At 39.6% G+C, this 20,965-nt stretch overlaps 1 long non-coding RNA gene across 1 annotated transcript in view; it reads right to left on the reverse strand.

The window, feature by feature from the left end:
• Nucleotides 1–289: 289 nt before the first annotated feature.
• Nucleotides 290–20,965, reverse strand: part of LOC134516125 (uncharacterized) — an 83,994-nt gene continuing 63,318 nt past the window's right edge. Inside the window, exons 2-3 of the long non-coding RNA XR_010071227.1 lie at nt 1,899–1,953; nt 290–1,300 (exon numbers count right to left, since the gene is read on the reverse strand). This is a non-coding gene — a long non-coding RNA (uncharacterized LOC134516125). The remainder of the gene's footprint in view (nt 1,301–1,898; nt 1,954–20,965) is intronic.

Below are 20,965 nucleotides of genomic sequence, written 5' to 3' on the forward strand. Positions count from 1 at the left end.
GACAGGTGAGATTCCTGAGGGTCAGTTATTCGATAGCATGTGAATGTTGCAAAAGTTGCCGTGTCCTTCTAGCTACCACATCTGGAGCTGAGCGCTATGTGCCTCTTCCACGAAGGGTCAATTATCTGCCTTGGCAGTACAGTGAGCAGAGAGTAACCCCCTAACAGAATACTCTAGAGGCATTTTATTCCTCAAAATTTCTCCTGTGGGACTTTCCACAGCTGGAAAGTCTTCTCTGGTGCACGACAGTAATTGCTCAGCTTACTTAGCAAAGCAGAGCAGGGAAAAAAGCAGGAAAAAATTCTTGCTCCTTTTCCCACACTGACCATAAAATGTCCTGTCTGGCCTTGAACCAAGGGCCAAGAAATAATGCGTTACCATGTAACATGTTCAGCTGGGGAAAGTGCTTTGACATTTAAAGGGATTGTTTTAAAATCATCTCATACACAACTCCGTTGGGGAGCCGCAAGAGCTGGGCTGCTCCCCAGGGGAAGGCGAGTCTGGGGGGGCGAGGGCAGCTACATGGTGAGCCAGGCAGGGACAGGCAGTGCTGCCACAGAGGAGCACGGTCCCACGGCACCAGAGACAGCCAAGAGCCCTGACAAATCCTTTCAAATAACCTGCGCTAGATTTTAAAGCACCCCGGCAGATCCACAGGCTATGTGTTGAGGACTCTGCTCTTAGATCTTTTGTTGGTCTTCACTTGGGGGCTTCCAGCAATCGGTAAATGTACTGGCTGTTGGTAAAAGTCCTCGGCCAGAAATTGCCTGTCACTGGAATTTGTAAAGAGTTTCTCCACCAGCGAAAGCACAAGGGTATAGAAAGCATTTTGTTTTTCTCTTCTCACACCTGACTTCACTTTTTTTTTTGACTGGGAAGGTTGATTTCTGCAACAGGCTCTGGCTGAGGTTCACGTTAGAGAGTTTATTCTTTATATAAAATAGGAAAGAAATTAGCAATGATTGATTCTGTAAGTGTTGCTATTAATGTTATTAATCAAAAGTTGCTGTAATTAAGCTGCTTCTAGAAAGACCAGTGTTCAGCCAGTTGTTGCTGTCTGCTTGCTTTTTTCTTGGGGGAGTGGGGTGTTGATATTTATGAAGTGTTTCAAAGAAGTAGATTTTGTCCTAGGACAAAAAGTCTTGAAACCCTCTCTTCTGCCCTCCTTGGTTCTCATTTTCTCGTTTGCATGCTTTCCTCCTGCAAACTGTTGTTCAGAAAGTGCCTGCCAAGTCCACGTTTGCATGGGGACACAGCTGATGGCTCCGCACAGACCACGGAGATCCATCTCCAGTGACTCCTGTGGAGAGAGTGACATATCATTAACATTCCCCTCCCACTATCGAGAATGCAATATCTTTTGTTCTGGCTTGTCCCACAACCATATTAGGGACAACTATTGTCACTGGTTCATCTGCATTGATCATTCCTAGGGGCTTAATTTGGTCCGTGGTTGATTGCCATAAGTTTGTTCAAGTGACTGCTTTATGATGTGTGACTGCTGTTTGTTTCCTTTGTGTGGGCCACCACTGTGACTGTCTATTAGTTGCGGCAATTCTAATCACTTAATGGGCAGAAATACATACATAAATACACATACACATATGTGGTTTAGTAATTTTTTAAAAAATATAACAACGAAGAATGCAAAGGACCAAGATTCTAGACACAAACATTTAGTAAGGAAGTCAAGGAATTAGTTCAATCAATGCAGTATTGTAATCAGCAGTTGAGTAGTCTAATTATTTACAAATACATGGTGTTGATTCTTACTTAGACAAACTCTTTGTCAATAAAAAGATCATTATACAAGAATTAGTAGTATTCAGATAGAAGTCTTGGAAGCAATAAAAAAGATACTGTGATTACTGTGTAATTCTGAAGGAAATTATCAATACCTGTGAAGTTTTTATGGCATCCACAAGCTCTCAGAAGTAGGTGAAGCTGGTGACACTACAAAAGAATCAGGAATATTAAAAAAACCTGTTTATTGGACTGTATCATTTTACTTTTTTTTTTTCTTTCTGCTAAGTTTTGATAAAGTAAAATATCTACTCTGTTCTCTGAAATATTCTTGTAAGCATCCTGGGCTCTAACAGGAACTCAGGTGGGTTTTTAATATCTCCATAGAAGAAGACCCCACAACCTCTCTGGGCAGCCTGTTCCAGTGTTCTGTCACCCTCAAAGTAAAGTTTTTCCTTATGTTCGGATGGAATTTCCTGTGTTCCAGCTTGTGCCCATTGCCCCTTGTCCTGTCGCTGGGCACCACTGAAAAGAGTCTGGCTACAGTCTGGGAAAGCGCTCGTTCAGCCAGTCGAGGTAGGCTTCCCTCCTACACCTCTGCCAGTCCGACACATTAGCACTTACACTCTAATGGGTAGCCAGTAATTAATCGTGTGAAAGCAAGACAAAACAACAAGAAAAATGTCGGCCTTTTTAAAACCTTCAGAACATTTAACGAATATCACTGCATGAACCTAAACAACATCTACTGAAAGACAAGTCCCTACAGGTGCTTTGCACAGCAGTCAGTAACTCATATTGTAAAAGTATCTCCAGCTACATCCAGGGTTTCTCTATGCTCAGGTCACTGCTGTGATACTCAAGGTATTGAATCTGTTGTATGAAGAAGGTCACTCCAGGCTTCTTCTGCAGGCACAAGCATGCAAGGAGGGTCTGCTTCCACCGCTCATCTAGGACAGGCTTTGGTCCAGCTCCCATTAAAGTTAAGGAAAGACTGAATTAAACCTCTAAGATTCCTTTTTTTTGCCCAGGACTATTTTAAATATGAGCCTGGCTCTCTGACTCCTCCACAGAAAAGATAGATTCAGGATGCTGAACTATAGTCGTCTGTGCAGTAGGAAAAGGTTTCAGGTTCATCTTTAAAGTAAAATCTTTCTTCACCTAGATATGATATCATGTTTTATTGAAATATCCTGAATTCTCACTTAGAAAGCTAAGAACCAGAAAAAAATCCCGAAGTCCACTGATCATATAAGGAAACTTCTGGACATGTCATTTCATCTATTCCCTTTGAAAAGACATTCTAGAGATAATGGAATATCTCCAAATCATATGGAATTATTTAATGGTGTAAGCATTGCACCACTTTTTTTTTGGTGTTTCAATTACACTGCTTCTGTAGTCCAATTATCTCACATTTTGTTGTGAAAATAATTTGCTAACAAGGCCTGTTAGCCCTGTGCAGCGATTGAAATGAGGATATTATTGATATTATTGCTTTTCATTCATACCGTAGGATGTGGACCATAGCAATAGGAAAGGGTTTGAAGAAGCAGGTCCTTTGAAACATCCTGTGAACTTACTGAGGAATATGGGTATTTTGGGTTTGCAGGGGCTAGGCTTCAGCAATCCTTTATTTACTTGCATAAGTCAGGTCTGAAATTGTGTATGGCTCTTGGAGCATGTAAATGAAAGTGCTAAGCCTCGGTGTCTCATCTCGCAGACAGCAACCTGGCACAACGACTGCGTATCCGAATGTTGATGCATGTTTGGTGGCAAGCCAGCAGACTGGGGGAGGATACAGCTCGGTGGATCCAGAGCATCTCAAACTGGTGCTGGAGCAGGGAGATGGTTGTCATCTTCTGCCAGGAAACGCCGGAGCCAGAGCCCTTCTCCTCAGCTCTTGGCAGAGACAGAGGTGCAAAAATGCCCAGGCTCCTCCCTGTAGCTCTGCAGCCAATTATGAATAATTCACATCAGATCAGGAGGGGAGAAGAATTTTGTTTGCAAATGTTGAAGTTGTAGAAAATTCAGAGTGGAAAAAAACTTGAGGATAAATCTCAAGCATGGACCAAGCTCTTCATAGAGCATGTTTCACTCCTGAGTCACAAAGCTGATGAATTTATTTATCTGTCCAAAACACCATCCGCTACTGGTGTAAAGAAACCAATGACTTCTGTAATGGACTGTAGGGAGGCTGGTGGACATAGTTCATTGCTTCCCTCATAGGTAGTAGTAGAGTACGTAATCACTCACCCAGGGGCTGTGCACTTTCTTCACATCCACTCAGACCCCGTGAGGCACAAAAGACTAGAGGGCACAGAGTTCACAGAAGGGAAAAATTCCAGTGAAACCATCTTAGCTAGCAATACAGTAAAAATAAATTAACAAAAGTGGTTCCTTTGTAAGCCTTCAGATTAACCATGTCCTTCACATTTTTGAGACTTCTATTGGCAAATATTTTTTAAAAATTTACTGTAGTTACTGGCTGTAAGAACTAGTCTGAAGTTAATTTCTAGTTGTCTGAAAAGAAATGGTAATATTTGAAGGTGAATGACAAGGGGTTTGAAGTAGCAGATAAGGGGAATGATGAATTGATCCAGGGAAGCATTGCTTCTGCTGAGGCAAATGTTATCATCTTTATAACAGCACCATTCAGCCCTGAACTTCCTTAGAATTAGTTTTTCTTTCTCTGGTAAAACTTGGCTTACTGACATTTTTCATTTTTTTCACATTAAACAGGTTCTGTGATAATAAGGCTGGTGGTTTTCACAGTATACTGAGCATACACTGCTTTGCCTAGTGAGGACTTGACCTTAAATCATTTCGCACTTGGTGTGGTTGGAAAAATGGAAGGGGGAAATGTCAGGAGTTTTACTTTTGTAACTGTGACTCTGAATTTTACGTCTCTCTTTTTCTGAGTTATCTCTTCAGCCACTAAGTATTATGATTCACGGTGCCAGACTGGGTTTGCTGCTTCATAGCTGTAAGACCGATAGGGAATTTTAGCATATGATTCATTAACAGAAACGTTTTAAAATTGAGATTTGGAGGAAATCTGTTGGGACCAAAGAGGAAAACCTGTTCACATACAGAAACAATATAATCTTAAACATTATCTGCCTCCTTGGCCTTTGTGGAATTTGCCAATCTGGGTACTTGTCAAAAATGGGAAGTAGATGTCCTTTGGATTAGCTATTTTCGCAGTTTTATTGCATGTATGGTTTGCATGGTACTTGCTAATAGAACTAACTGTTTATCTCTGACAGTTTTGAAGAATCCCTAAAAGACACTCTGAATAGCAAATAAAAACTACTTGTTAGGTAAGGTTGGAGGTATTTAGAATTTTAACCTTTCCTGTACTAGATATGCAAACATATGTGCTATGTTGTTTGTTGTTTTTTGTTTTTTGTTTTTTTTTAAATCTGCCAATACTGCTATTTGCATTGGTAAATTCTTTTGCATTCCATTCTCCCTCTGTCACAGAGGATGCCTTTTTATGCTGCTACATCGTATTCTCATTTAGAAGTATGATATTTTGAAAAAGTCATTTTAGAAGGTTAATGCGTGGACCAGAATAACACAGACAGATACTTTTTCCTCATATTTTACTGGACATGGAAGTACTTTCAAGAACAGACCTTATTCAGCTGCAAGGACTTTTATTCAAGAAATGAAAAAGGACTCCCTTGCCCAAGCCATCTACCACAGTTTATTTTCCCACCGTCTTCACCTGCCACCCAGCCCTCGCCATCGCTGCAGCATGTACCTACACATCTTTCATGGTTTTTTGGTTGTCCTGTCCTCCCACCCCCTTTAAATGCTGTCCAGAATCTAAATTACATTCCAATTTGGTTGTTACAGAAATTTGGCTTAACCTGACAAAAATTCAAAGTCACGGGTAATGCAAGAGCACACTCACACTGGATATCTCCTGGAGACCACACTATGAAAGCAGGTAGGCAACAAGGTCTCCACTAAGGAAGAACTTCTAGGAGTCCCTGCAGCAGTTTCCTGAGGAATATTGAATATGAGATGTAGTTTCAAAGGGAAACATGCAAACCCTTGAAAGGAGAAAGGTCGTCTGGAAAGCTGGTTTCCTAACAAGGAAAGACAGCAGAATCTCAGCCAGTGTGAGCAAAGAGTTTGTGGCTGTGGAAGATGTTCGTCACTAAAAGTGTTACTAGTTGTGCATTGAGTAGGAGGAGAACAAAAATAACACACAGAACTGTGATGTTTTGATGTAGATTTTAGCTATTCTTAACTAGAAAATGCTACATAGCAAGAAATGCTCATATTACTTAGAAAAATAATTCTTTGGTAATTGAAATGATGACAGTGACTCACCTCACAGCAAGACTAGTTTCATCGTGAAGTCTAACAGAGACCAACAAACAAAAGATGCCATCAAGAAACACATCTACTGTAAGCTGAAGCCTAAGTATGCAGGAGAAAAAAGTGTTATTTCTGATGACATAGGAAATGTATTCCCTATGAACAATCTACAAACACTTTCAAAGTGAAGAGTTAGGTTATTCAGTAGCATGCAAGAACAGATCACCTACCAGCACACATTTTCTGGAATTAACTGTGAAGCTGTCAGCAGGTAAAGTCAAATTGCTTTGAATAGTAAAATAGACTGGCACGCTGTCTATCTGCTAAAATAACTGGATAAACTGATACCGTCTTTTGCCTCCAGGAACAAGTATCAGCCTCAGGGCAAGATATGATGCTGAGAACATTTGCCCTCGTGCAACTGGCCTTGACTGGCAGACTAATTCACTGAATGATTGGACTTGTTGCTCAGCCTCAACTCTTTGGATCAAAGTCTGGAAAGACCTTAGTTAATGCTTAATTTTGTCTACTAAATTACACGCTAAAATTAAATGTTAAAACATTTAAAGATGTTTTTACACGGATCTTCCTGTCTTCTGGAGGATTGACTTAAGAATATTTTAAAATTTGTTTTTCTGCACACATGAGTCCTAATTAAATGCTAGAAGAGCATGTGCCTGTGATGAATTAAGGTCACTCCGAATCACCACTTTTCCCTTTATTTCAGCTTACAGCTTGTTCGGTTCATGTTTCCCTACTTATCCAGTTGTAGGCAAGAAAATCACTTAATGTTTCCCATTTTACTTCCATTCTTAATTTAGGATATAGTAATCAATATATATCAAAATAAGGACAAAAAAGTGTAAAGCACCCATAAACCATGCAGGAATAATGACTTTTGTGTGAGTCCACTTTTATACCTCTACAGTTAACCAAACTGGCTTCTTGCAGTGTAGGAGATCTGCTCAATTCCAGGGGAGAAACCGGAGCTTGGAGTTACCAGCTGCATTACACGTTTCTTTCTGGCATTTGCTAGAACAGCCAAGAGACCATTGGAAAGGACATCACCGACTTGAAGCCTGCACTGTGATATCTGAAAGTGCTTTTGGGATCTTGGATCAGAGTGCATGTTTCAACCATGCAGCCGGGTGTGGCCCAGGCATGGTCCGTCCTTACCACACTCAGGTATCTGGAGAGAAAAGCCGGATGCTTGGGCCAGGTGGATGCAGTGGTCAGGCTTTCGGTCTTGAGGACCTGAATTAGGAATCTGTGTAGTGGCTATCTGCTGTCTCGTGACTTCTGCTCCCTTTCCCAGATGTGATAGGGCACACCACACAGCAGGGAGTTCTCTTCAGGAAAACCTCTGTTTTTCTCCTGAGTGGCTGCAGCTCAGACATTCACCATCCTGCCTGAACGCAGTCCACGGTGGGGGAAAGCACCAGATCAGGAAACCTGAATAGTGGTAAATGAAGGGATCACATGAGAAAGGGGTCACGTGAGAAAGTAGAGGCCAGTAGCTCCTGTAACATATCCTTAACAACAGATTCGCTTTAAAAAAAAAAGTTCATAAAATGTTTTTCACAAATAAAAAGTAAGTATGTTTTGTCCATCTCCATCTTTGTCTGGATTTGTTGCAGGACTAAAAATTTGACACAAAACTTGCTATATGAAAGTATGACCACAGACAGAAGTTGGATGAAAAGCAACAGCCAGAATATTCATTAACAATTAAACTCCAAAGATGTGAAAAGTCTGCAACATTTCAAGCTGCACAAAACCTTTGGGCTGGATCCCACATTTGCAGTGCTGTTTCTTTGTTGATTAGAATGGTGGCCTTATACATAAAAAGAATGACTTGCACTAAACCTGGAGGTTTGTAATAATTATAGTAAAACAGATGTTCTTATTTTTAATGTTGTACAGAATGATATTTATGAGTTTCTTGCCATTCAGCTGCCGGACTTAGTCCTTTGAATAAATTGCTTTTTGTTCCTTGCCTTGTGCTTAATTTCCAGCAGTGGGATTTAGCTTTGTGTTTAAACCATTCCTTTTCCCATCTGTTACTTTATATAATGTTACTCAGTTTAATTTTCAGTTTTTGGCATTCTTAGGCCAGACCAAGGCTGCTGTGGGTTATAAATGAGTTAACAAGAGCAAACGCAAAGTAGTTCTTCAGAACCTGAATGAAATATCTGAACAATGTTCATATCTTTAATTAAAAGTTGTTTCTGTATCTGCCATACAGGATTTGTTTCCACTTAGTTATTACTCAGAAAAGTTGGTTTACACTAACCTTGGACTCTACAAATGGAATGAATTCTTTTAATGGAAGGCACTGAAAATATGTCCTGTCTGTCCTGAAGGAGATATTGTGTTGATCCAAAGTTCTGCTTATAGCACAGACTTGATTGGATTCCATATTAGTATCATCTCATGACGATGAATTAAAAAAAAAAATAAAATTATTCCTTCTGGCTGATTCAGTTTTTTATGTAACAATTTCCATTTCAGTCATCTATTTACATACTTCCCCATGGAAGGGGAAGATTCAAAGCTTTGCCGAAATTTTGTTGGCAGCATTATACCTCTTGCTCCTCTGAAAAGAAAGTGCATTCTTGAGGAATGTGACAGTACAGTTATCTTGAAGTACAGAGGACTCTAAGAATTAGCTTTAATTAATGCTGGCAGTTCAGTTTTAGTTTTAAATATTTGCAGACAAGTGAAAGCAGTGAATTTTCTTTCTGTAACACCAACGATTTACTGGAAATAAAGCATCCCTCTAGCTTCTGCTCTTAACTTTTTTTTACTGGATGTGGGAAGAGCTCGCTAACTTCTGCTTGGATTGTGTGGCTTACCCAAGATATGAATAATGAAGTACAAAATAATGAGATTCTTCTGTATGTAAAAGCACTGCAAAGTGTACTTGGGTGGTCTTAGCAGGAATCTGAGCAATTCCTTCTAGTTATTTTTCTTTCCAGCTGTTTTTTTTTTAGGTTTCTCTCAGGTAAGGCAGTGGGACAAGGATTCACAAGAACTTCTAAAATGCGGTCTCAAAATAGTTAAACCCTAAAATGCAGGATTCTCTAAGAGAAGGCAAATTTTGGTGAGTAGCTGTCAGCACAAGAGTTGATTTCTAGCCCACGTTAACAACTTTGCGGTAGCGTGAGTAGCTTTCTACCTTGCAATCACAACCACCGTGTCTGATCCGTTTGGATGGCATTGGGGAGCCACCTTGGCAAAGCTTCAGCATCCAGACACTCACCACTCTCTCCCAAGCGTAAGTCTGGCAGTCTTAAGACCGATGATGTGAAATAAAGTGAAAACATGGAGAAAGATGACAAGTGACTACCTACAGTTTAATTCTAAAGCTAAACAGGGCATATTACCTTTTCAGGGAGATAATAGAACAACGAAGGCCAGAAATGAAAAGTTAATAATGTTACTATTTTGGGCTTGATCAGGCAAGAAAACACCAGCAGGTGGGTTAGACTGGATATCAACTATTTGAATATCTTGGCTTTTGTAAATTCAAGTCGTAATCCTAATTAAGTACACATTTTCACATCTAAATGCCTAATAATATTAATGTCTCAGTGAATAGAAGGCCAACCCTTCTTCTTGGTGACAAAACTTTATGCATCATTTACGCAAAGGAGAGAATAATTAATTGCATGATTATATAGCTTTTATCACTACATAACTTGTATCAGATATGCTGAAAACTCCTTAATAGAGTGGAACAAAGTCTTCCTTTGAATTATTTTTAGTCAGCCTGATAAGTGTATAATTGCTGGAGATAAAGAAAGATGGTACAGATGAAATCTGAAGCACCTTGAAATGAACAGACTCTCAAAGACACTCCTGCAACTGCCAGAGACGCAACAAAGGAAAGAAGGTGAAAACAACAAAAGTCACTTTTTTCTTTGATTTTCTTGCAAGCTCAGTGTCGAGTGTAGCTCAGCTGAACTTGGGAAATTGATCCAGCAAGTTTGTTTAATTTTTAAATCGTTTAAATATCATATGATGTTTAAGAATAAAGTGGTTTTTATTTGTATAGAGGTATGCAGTATACCACAAGCATTTAGAAATTAAAATAAGATTGTGTCAGACTGAAATACATGGTAAGTTCCTTGGAGATACTATCACAAAGTTTAAGCAAAGCAGCACTGACTTTCTGTGCTAATTTACATCTCTATAGTGTAATCCCTCTTTCCTGTGGTGCTCTAACGCTGAACGAGAATAAGTGAGATGTTTGATAAAAGCAACAGCTTCAAAATTATGTTGGGCTTTTATTGTTTTATTTGTGAAGTTGTAAATACTCAAGATCAGCATGGGATTCAAATGTTAATCTACGGCATCTATAGGTGGGAAACTGTTATGGTTATGTTTGACTTGAAAATTTAGTATACTACTGTTTTTGAGATTTTCACATCGTGTGTTTTCCTCTGCTGAGGCACAGTGAGCTAAATTCATTATTCATTTATCAACCAGAGAGATTTGAGGACACTTTCCCTGTAAGGATGCTGGAAAAAAGAAAGCTGTACTTTCTACAGCTAATTAGAGTAGCTGTAATTACCAGTTGTATTCGCTTATGAAAATTGGAGTTTGATGTTCTTCATCAGAAAATACCTTGAGTGGTTGAAAAAAAAGCATGAAGCAGTCACATTTTAATTTTATAAAGAAAGCGAAGACATTCCCAAGTCAGTCTTAATCTGTTCTTTGTCTTGCACATGAATAAAATAAGCGAACAAAACTGTTTATCATTTGTTCCCAACCTGTGGCAGTTTGTTTGAACCCGGAGCACTTTTGTTTTTCACTTAGTCCAACTACATGGAGAATGAGGCTTATAATTAAAAATGTTACTATAGGGAGAAATGTACAGTGGTAGGGTTGACATTATAAGAAGAAAGGGAAGTTTCATTCTGTTTCCTGGGAGTCTAAAAAACCCAGACCTTATCTCAGACTTTGCTATTACAGTTCAGAGAACTCTGCTGAGCCAAAATTCGTGGCTGTAATTTAGTTTCAGGCTTATGATCTATATAAATGAAGTCAAATAATTTCCTCTGAAATATGGTTGTTCATAACATGCCAAATATTGAGTTATGTTTATCAGTTTGGTGGCTCCGTATCTAGGTTACAGTTTCCATGAAACAGGCAAGACATAATTAAATTCCCACAACACAGAAATGTTTGGTACTGTGACAAGTCTCCCATACAGTGTTGTTGTGTGGGTTAAATATTGATGGCTTTACCTTCTTTTGTACCTTACCAGCATCTCTTATGAGGCTCCAGAGAAATAATATAACTAATCTGAAAGGAGAAGGAGATCTGCTAATTACTTTATTGCTGCGAAAGGATGTATTATTTCAATATTAGGCACAACTTTAAGGATTCTTCAAATATAATAATTTGTATTTGGGTAGCAAAGGAGATCAAGTTAAGACTGGAGACCTGACTGTGACAGGCAGAGAATAAAACATAACGATAATGGGGGTTCCTGTCCCCATCCAGTTATGCTTGAAATCTACAACAGCAGACAATGCATGATGTGCTCAGGCAAATAGAGGAGGGAAAAAAAAATATTATCAGATCAGCCATCCTGATAGCCACCAGCATGCTAGTAGCGTAACTGTGGCTAATTGCTTTGTTGGCATCTAGACAAAGAAAAATTTTAAACAAGGAGATAAAGGGGAAGAATGGCGTAGCTGCGCTCGTGTTTCTGGGGAATGCCTTCCAAAAGTGAGTAGCAGCATTGGGAAAGGTGTGAAAATGCTTTTATCGAAATGTAGCAGGAGATGTAGGAGCTGGTGATCATGGCAGGGGCTGGTCAGAGGGAGCAGCCAACACCCCAGCCCTAAATGAGGAACGTAAGGTTGGAGGGGAACAAGATCCGAGAGGTTTTGTGAGGGTAAAGGAGATTATGTCTGAAGTGATCCATGGAGAAATTTGGACATGGGTTTAAAGGTCTGGAGTGAGACATCGGGAAACTGAACGTAAGATCTTGTTCTTAGCTCGCCCGGTGAGCTGTACTGTGTTGGGCTGAGAGAGCGACAAAGTCACAGGACTATTGGGAACCAAGAAAATCAGCGTGCTTGGCAGTTCCCTTTTGCTGGGTGCATCTTACGTGGCAAAGTATGCCATGCTTGGAGAATCCTTTTTTAGAAAACCTCTAAATACAACAGGGAGGCAAGACATCTCCAGTGGCAGGTGAAGGACCCATGCATGAGCTTCACTGTAGGCTGAGCTCCTATTCGGGAGCCGCTTTGGCTTCATTAACCGGGGCCTGTGCTTTCTGCTGGAAGTCAAGATACTCTGCATGTGTGCGGCTGTGCTCCTGTATACCCCAATGACCGTACTTCACAAGCTCTGCCCATTGATGGAAGAAGCAGTTCACTTTTTTGCCTATGCAGACAAGCTGACAGACACTAATTTAGGTTTCGGCCATCCGAGGAAGGCTGAGTGCTGGTGCTGGGGGCTGGGATGCAGCATACTCTCTGGCAACTCACAGGCTAGGCACAGTGCCACAGTCCCCACAGGCACAGCTTTGTCTTAAGCCCTCGAAATTTGTATTTTTTAGCCGCATAGGCATATTGTGTTGCAAGCAAGATGGTGACTATCCTATTAACCCCCGGTTATGCCTAGCACCATATGTTCTCTTTGCCCTTAGCTGCACGGCAGCACTTTACAAATTCCTCTTTGCACAAAAGTGCATGCTTTCTGCCCGTTCCCGCTCGCATACTTTGTAAAATCCTGCTGGAAGAAAACTTTTTCCAGTATTGTGTAAATGGCTGCATGTCAGCCTTTATCCCCTTTTTACACCGCCAGCCTCCCTAGCAGCTCTGCGTGCTACATAAGGTCAGGGAGTTACAGCAGTGGCATAGACTTTGGCAAGGTAGGAAATGAGCTTTTGAAGAACAGTCACTTGGTAATTTTTTCTTCCTTCTCATTAGAATAGTAGGCTTTCTTTTCGAGGTGCACAACAGTAGTTGTTTTTTCTTCTTTTACTACTGCTTTTTTAAGCAATGGGATGCATTTGCTGACTGTCAACCAGCAAAAAGTCAACCACTTTTTTCAGAGGAACTAATTTTCCTTCCCTTTGGCAAGATAATGGATGATCAAATGGGAGATCAATTGAACTTCTTTGATGAAGGCACAGCTCAAATTTTAAAACAGTTTATTAAAAATTATTGGTAATGTATAAAAGTATTGTACAAATATAAAAGATCCAATAATAGATGTCCAAATTATTATATGAATATTAATTCTAATTTTATTAATCACAGAAATCTTGACATCTTAAAAATAAAATCTGCATGTTTCTGTGATTTTCTCATGATATTGGTTCTTATATGGTTTATTACAGTACTAATCCTTATGTGTGCTTACTCTCCGTACTTAATAAATATAACATTAACTGTTCTTCTTCCGAGGCAATTATGTTTCATAAGCAGGTCAATTATATTTGTTATGATTAATTTTATCAGAAAGACAAATTTTACATGCTAATATGATTCTTTTGATCTTAAATTATTTTCAATTTTGCATAACAGTGAAATCGTCATGGCAACTGATAAGAGTTCAGTACAAAGTATTGATAATAATTTTCCTCGGAGCTTGAGTGGGTGTAATGACACCAGGAAATGTTTTATAAACTTTCCCTTGGTGCCAACTATTCATGTCTTGATCCCAAGTGGATAGGCTGCTCATCCTCTTTCTAATCATGATATAAGAATTATTATTACTGTAATTATTATTATGGATCTGGAAGAAAAACCAGATGGAGGCGAGAAAGAAAATCCGTATTTAAACAACCATACAGAATACAATGTGGCCTCATATTCCCGGAGCTGCTACAACCTGACAACACATAAAACCTTGTGACACACATTTTTAATTATTTAATGTTTCTGTCTTGTCTAGAAAGCACTCTGGAGGAGTTTTTCTTCTTTCTTTATTGGATAAAGAAGAGATATTATAGCTCTAGCATCTATCCTCAATTTTCAGAGCACGCTGCTAGTATTCACATTGTTCTTCGAATGCACACTCCATGATTACCTACAGCGGAAGCCTTGGTTGTTAAAGACCACACTAAAACACTTACTGATGTAACTGGGGTGAAGGAAGACTCATTAAGCTGCTATGTTATCTTCTACTTACAGTCACGTCTTGGCAATTGTGACATTGTGGCATCACATTATGGCCTGTTGCATTGAATTTGGTGAGACCCATGGAAGTTCACTTACCCTTCACAGTCTGGCCATTGCCTTCGTTTTGACCGCAGAGACAGATTTAAAAGCACGCGCCGTGTGTTTTCACACACATGGCCACAAGCCTTTGGGCACCTGGGGTTGTCTGTAGCTTGCAACACCCACCCCTTGGCACAAGTATCTGTAGGGAGCAGAGCCGGCTCGGGGCAGAGCTGGGGCAGATGGATGCTTGGCAGCCAGGGCTTACGGGAGGCAGACTGCCAGCTTGGTCCTGCAGTCTGACTGCTCCAGTGGGTCCAGAAAGCCTGCCCTCAGCTAGATCTCTTCCAGAAATTTAAATTTTAGTGTCTTCTGTCCCCTAAAGCTGCCGGGGACTTATCCGCCTCTGTCTCTGCACAGCTTGGCCTTGAAAATATGACAATTAAACACATTTTTCAACTTTCAGCTTCAGCGTACCAACTTTTGGCAGTGCCTGAACTGGAGGGCTGCATGCCCCTTGGTATGTGCCACAAGAGGGTGTGTTGCTAAGGCTGGGGGAAATATATAGTACAAGGGACCATTCATGAGGAATTTTTACAGAGTAAAAATTCAGTATTTTTACAGAGATGGTATATTTATAGAGCACTATGACAACAGTTCTGCAGTCAGGGGTCATCTTAGAATTATTCATTTAATTCCCACTGCTGCTCTCGCTGCTCAAATAAACAGCTCTGTTGTCTTCAGACTTTAATCCTTGGATTACTTATTTGTCATTTCTACAAGCACAAGAAAAAAAATCACACTTTTTTTCTGAAACACGATCAATTATTTTATTGCTCAGGAATTGTTTCTATCAGCTACTGAAGTTCTCCTTCTGTAAATGTAGCCATAAATGCAGGGAAGAATCATCTCATATTTTTTCATAATTGTATCTTAGTTTTAACTGGTGGTAACTTAGAACAGGAGAAAAAGCATACACCCATGAGACAACACTGTGCAGAAATTTCCTCATTTGCAATGGAGTAATTTATTTGTCTCTTACCATTCTAATGACCAAACATTTGTAGAACTATAACTTCATGAATTTTCATTCTATAAAATACTGTAATGAAAAGCCACATACTAAGTTTCATATTCAATTTCTATGCAGTTTGTTTTCAGTCTTTTGTTCCTACAGAAGCACTAGGAGTGAATGAAAATATAGGTGTGGATACTAGGATCTGACCTGGACACTTTTTGCCTAGATGACCCTAGGATTACACTAAAGTAATAACACTACAGAACTGAAGATCAACAGAAAAATTTGCAAGTTGGTTCTAATAACCACCAGCCAGTCAACGGGGAATTTATTTGGGCCCAAATACGTCACCAGCACACAGTTTGTAAGCAAAGTGTGCTTGCAGTTGAGAGCAGAGCCCCTCATTCATTGCCCCGATCAGCCCTTTTGCCAAACCTGCAGCACTGTAGAGTGCTTGTACTCCAGCTGCTTGAAGTGGTTTGCGCGTCCCCGCAGTATCTCCAAAGCACCTGCTGGCAGCAGGAAGAGCAGACCTCTCCAAAAGAGAAAACTGCTGACTGAAGAGCGATGAACTGAAGAGTTGCACATGAGGCTTTTCTGAGCCTTCAGCATGTTTAAATTTGGTTTCGTTTTAGGAAGAACTTTGTTTAAACTGAACCCGTTTATCCATTTCTAATTGCCTGCCTTTTTCTCTCTGCCTTCATGCCACTCTGCACTTATCGTCTTTGTTCTTTATGCATCAACTTTGAAATGCCTGCTTTCACAGGCCCTGGCTTGTGCCTTGGTACTTGCTATGCAAGACTTCCAGTGTTGAAATTCAGGTTTTCGAAACAGATTCTAGGTCTGTAGAAGCAAAATGTCAAGCACACGTGTTTGTTCAGAAATACTGCCATTCAAAAGCAATAGAAACATGTAAGCGCAAAATTCCACGTGCAAATTTCTAGGTCCAATGTAATGACTTACCATGACTTGACATTTTCTATGAAAGGGCATCATTCAGTCATTTAGCTAAATGGCATTTTTCTAGAGAAAAGATCTGAAGATTATTCTGTCTGCGAGGTGAACTACGGGTCACCAACGTCATGTTGCAGTGAGCAAGGCAAACACCTCAAGGTGATGTACAGCTGGGGTTATAACCTATGTAGCATGTGAAAGAATCCTACTCCATTCAGCGCAAGCTGGGCTTTTAGTGAAAAACAGTACCCATTGCTGAGCATTCAAATTTCAAGAAATGTGTGGGCTAGTTTTACGAAGTCTAGGCAAGAACTTTGTGGGAAGCTGATCAGAGGGAAGCTGATCAGAGAGAGTATATTTTTTCAGGATTGATTGAATGGAAGTGAAAAATAGAGGAAAAAGTGTGGGAACAATCTTATGTAAGGGGCTGCAGTAATTAGGAAGAGAATAACCTGTTTTTTCATGTCTCCTAAGGACAGGAGAAAAAAAGATGGGCTTAAATTGCAACAGAGGAGACTTGGCTTACACATACCTTTTTACTAGTAAGGATAGCAAAGCACTGGAAGGTGGAGGAATCCCCACCATGAGAAGTACTCAGCAGGCAAACGTGCTACAGATGGCATAAGGACAGTTCATCCTGGCTTCCAGGCAGTGGGTGGAGCTTCTTGGTCTGTGAGCCTATAATCATCTCTCTGATTGCATTAGATAGTAGCAATACACAGTTAAAAGAAGTGGCAGCCTAAAGCAATTAATTTTATTGCTCTGAATCGTAGAATACTAAGTGGCTTTCACAGGGAGCATATCAGGGTATACAGTTCTTGCTTTCATACCAAACTCATAGCAGAGGGACAGGAATACTAGACACTTTCCTTTGTTTTGATTTGTTATGTCTTCCTCATGCTCCACTACCTATTCCTGTCTGCATGTATGTATATAATTAGCAGCATAAAAAGAGGTATTTTTGTCTTCTTCCTGCTGCCTAAAAAAGATTTAATACACATGAAATAATTAGGTATTTTGGCTGATGTAATATCTACAGAATATGACTTCTGCAGAGCAACAAACCATGACTGATGTGGGAGAAACCCAGTGACAAAGCGCTCTCCACAGGAATGCAGCCGTTGCCGGAGGAAGGTAGTTTTCTCATTTACTGAATATTTCAGTGCGAGATAAATCAAGATAAATTTGACCTTTTCTATGACACGTTGATGCTTTTTGGTCTGAAAATCAGTATCAGAGTACATTACAATGCTTAGCGTGGTTTTTGCTGTAATTAAAGGGTTGAACTAGTTGCCAGTGAACAGAGAAGGTTTTGAGAAGGAGTGTAGCTGCATACATTTCCATGTAGTATTTGCTGCACTGTGCTTGGAGAACTGGAAAAAACTAACAAACCGCAACACAAAATAGTTCTGTTATACAATCTCAATGGCAAGCAAATATACTTGTTTGAACAGGGGCTGTTGTACCTGCTTCTTGGTGGGTGTCATGCATGGGACCACCTAACTGCCACATCCTCCACATTCTTACTTTCTCCTGGTAAGTGGTCTGCTTCCACTCATCTCCAACATGTAATACTTGTGGCCTTTCTCTTCTAGCTCAAACCCTCTATTTCCTTTTGTCTACCTGCTTTGGATGTGTCAGTTAGTTAGACCACCAAACTTTCCACATTTTTCAACCAAGTCATTACATGCATGACCAAACAAACATAATATAGTGGTGTCAGAGGACACTCCAGTTGTATTATGCACTTTTCCATGCATACCATCACACAGGTGATAAATGTCCACATCTCCTAGTCAAATCTGTGTGCCAACAAATGAAGAAATGAAAAGCATGCTGCAATGATGCTGACTGCACAAAAAATTCAGAGAAACAGCCATCCACCTTCAAAACTGTTTTTATCTCGTTGCTTGTTACTTGCCTGAAGGTAGTCAGTAGGGCAAGCAACAAAGGTAACCTCTTTTTTTTTTCTTTCTCTAACGCTCTGGTCCTCTCTAACCTTTATGGATAAGGACTGCTGAGGTCCTTACACAAAGGACACAAAGGCAATTTCTCCTCCCGCATTTTAGTATAGATCAGAAGCATGCTTTTGAGGCAAATCTCCAATCACCCCTACTTATTGCACGTTGCTCTGCATCACAGATATTTGGTCTTGTTTTTCACTACTGCTTGCTACCAAAGACACATAGTCAAAGACTGTACATGGGTTTTAGCCATGAATGTGTTCCTGGGTTCTCTAAATCAGCTTCAATGCTATTATTAAGATGAAAGTAGCTGTCATCTTTAAAATCTGTATGTTATACGCGAATCATACAAGTGGTTGCCTGTATTTTTATTTTTATTTACACTAATTAATGTGTAATTTTTTTTTTTTGTGGCAAAAGCATATTTAAGGTAAAAGGTGACCACTATGTCTCCTCTCAACTAGCCAAGGCTCTTTATGACAGAAGGATAGAGGATGACTCTTTTAATTGCTTCTTCTTTTCTGAATCCTATACATAATTGTAGATAGTTGAAGTGTAATGTCTCAATTTTCTACTGGCTTAAAATTACTGCTCCTTAAAATGCTGACCTTCAGCGGGTGTCAGGAGAACATGCTGTGCTCACTTCTTCTTGAAAGTATCCATGCATTGACGCGTTCATGCCAAGCATTTTTAAAGTTATTTTTGCATGTCTCAAGGTACCGCTTCCTACTGGGGACTCACTCTCTAGCTCACAAACACTGCTCGACAAGTTGACTGGAGGGGTGATACCAAAACAAAACCCAGGCGAGATAATTTGGTGGAGGGAAGGTTTTGCTCTTTCTGCCTGTGAAGATGTAGGAGGTCCGCTGCTGGTCCATTAGTCCACTCTGAGCAAGCTGGGCTGTGCCAGTATGACAAGTTCTCAAGACGTTGTTAGCAGCCTCGCAACTGATGTACATTTGTAACTACTGCAGTCATGAAATTAACATGTATCAGATTATAAGGAAATAAATTTTCTAGTCTTCAGGGTTGCAGAGAAAAATGGCTGAAGCCATGTAAAAAAGTATATCTACAAATTCAAATCATGAGCACACAATACATGTATTTTTAATTAAGGCAAAAATCCCATGAATGTTTACGAAATCTCATAATTCGGGGATTTTTCTTCAGCACTTGGGAATATCAAACTTTCTTCAGCAACATTAAATAATAATTTTCACAAATATGCCCTTCTGTGCATCTCAAATAGTGAAAACCTGTCTTTTTTATGACATTGGGTTGGTATTTTTGTATTTTTTAATGTGAGCAATGACTGTAGACATAGATCTATGGGGTGCATTTATACAGACATATAAAATTATATTTGAAATCAGTAGATGTTATACGTATATGAATTAATGAAGAAAGCCAAGGTGGTGCTTTCCTGTCTTACTCTCATTGGTAAGAAAGGCAGAGTTTTCTGTCTTACACTGTAAGTCTTAAATGAATTAGTAGAATAACAATGTTTTAGTTGTTTCAAGTTCATTCATCTGCATAAAGCTTACAGTAAAGTTGGCATTAAGCCGCAGAAGAGTTATTTTCATTAACATATAACCAAAAGTGCAGATTGTTATTTTAAAGGAAATCGAAGCAAAAAATAGTGTGCCCTTCTGTGATACCGGCTCTTCCTTTCATACTCACATGCTATACTTTTCTTTAAATGACTGCATGTCTGAGTACCCTTTCATAAAGCTTTCAAAGGATCATCTATTTTTCACGTTCTATTTTGGCTCACTGACTTCATCAAAGGTTTAATGAGCATAAAGAAGTGATAGACAGCTGAATACATGCTACCTTCCTGACATAGCAGGGTGGGGATTATGCCACACAGATGATTTGATGACAGACTGTACAGAGTGGTGGGTTGCATGTCACGTCTATTTTTTAAGAGAAAAGTGAGCACTTTACAGCAAGCTGTCTGGCTGAGCGTAGAAGAAGCTTTTGTAATATGATTTGACTGGCAGGGGGAGAGAAAAAGGAAAGCTACTGCATTAAAGAACTTGTCTTAATTGCAAAATACCAAGTAGGAGGTACCTGAGGAAGTAGGTATGATGGAAACAATTTTAATGAATATTTGCCCCAAAGCAATGTGTTTCTATTTTGTTCAAGACAAATTAGTTTGGCATGGTGCTTGGTGTCTTCTATGTCTTTGCCATTAGAATAGCGCAGATAAGAGAATGGATATAAAAAGTTTGCTCTCTGCAGATTTTTTAGTAGCAATTCTGTGTTTACCAAAGCTGAAGTTGTATTTTGTATGCTCAAAACATCTTTCAGAAAATTCAGGGCTTATGAAAACCCAAAGGGTTTCTAGTTTATGAACACCATCTTAGGGTATAGATGTACTTTAGCCTTCAGAAATGGAAGAATCTGAAAAATAGCATCATATCTGTTCTGCTGGCTGAAAAAGTGGATGGCTAACTCAAGATCAAAAAGCAGACCAGTAACAGACCCAGGAACCAAATGGCAGTTTTAAATGTTAAATATATTTGACAATATATTGCATATAAAGGATTGAGACAGGAGACATTAATCCACCAAAAAGACTTAAATTTCTAATAGACATCATTAATGATAGGCATTCAAGTACAAAATTAAATCCTCAGTACTCTAAATCAGTTGCCGCCTAAAATTTTGACCCTGGAGCCATGTGCTCGTAGTGCTGAGCTGATTATATGCCTAATTACTGGGGTCCAGATTCTGCATCTGAAACAAAGCCTAGGTGCAGT

Source organism: Chroicocephalus ridibundus, chromosome 5 (assembly GCF_963924245.1).
Source record: "Chroicocephalus ridibundus chromosome 5, bChrRid1.1, whole genome shotgun sequence".
Lineage (NCBI taxonomy): Eukaryota > Metazoa > Chordata > Aves > Charadriiformes > Laridae > Chroicocephalus > Chroicocephalus ridibundus.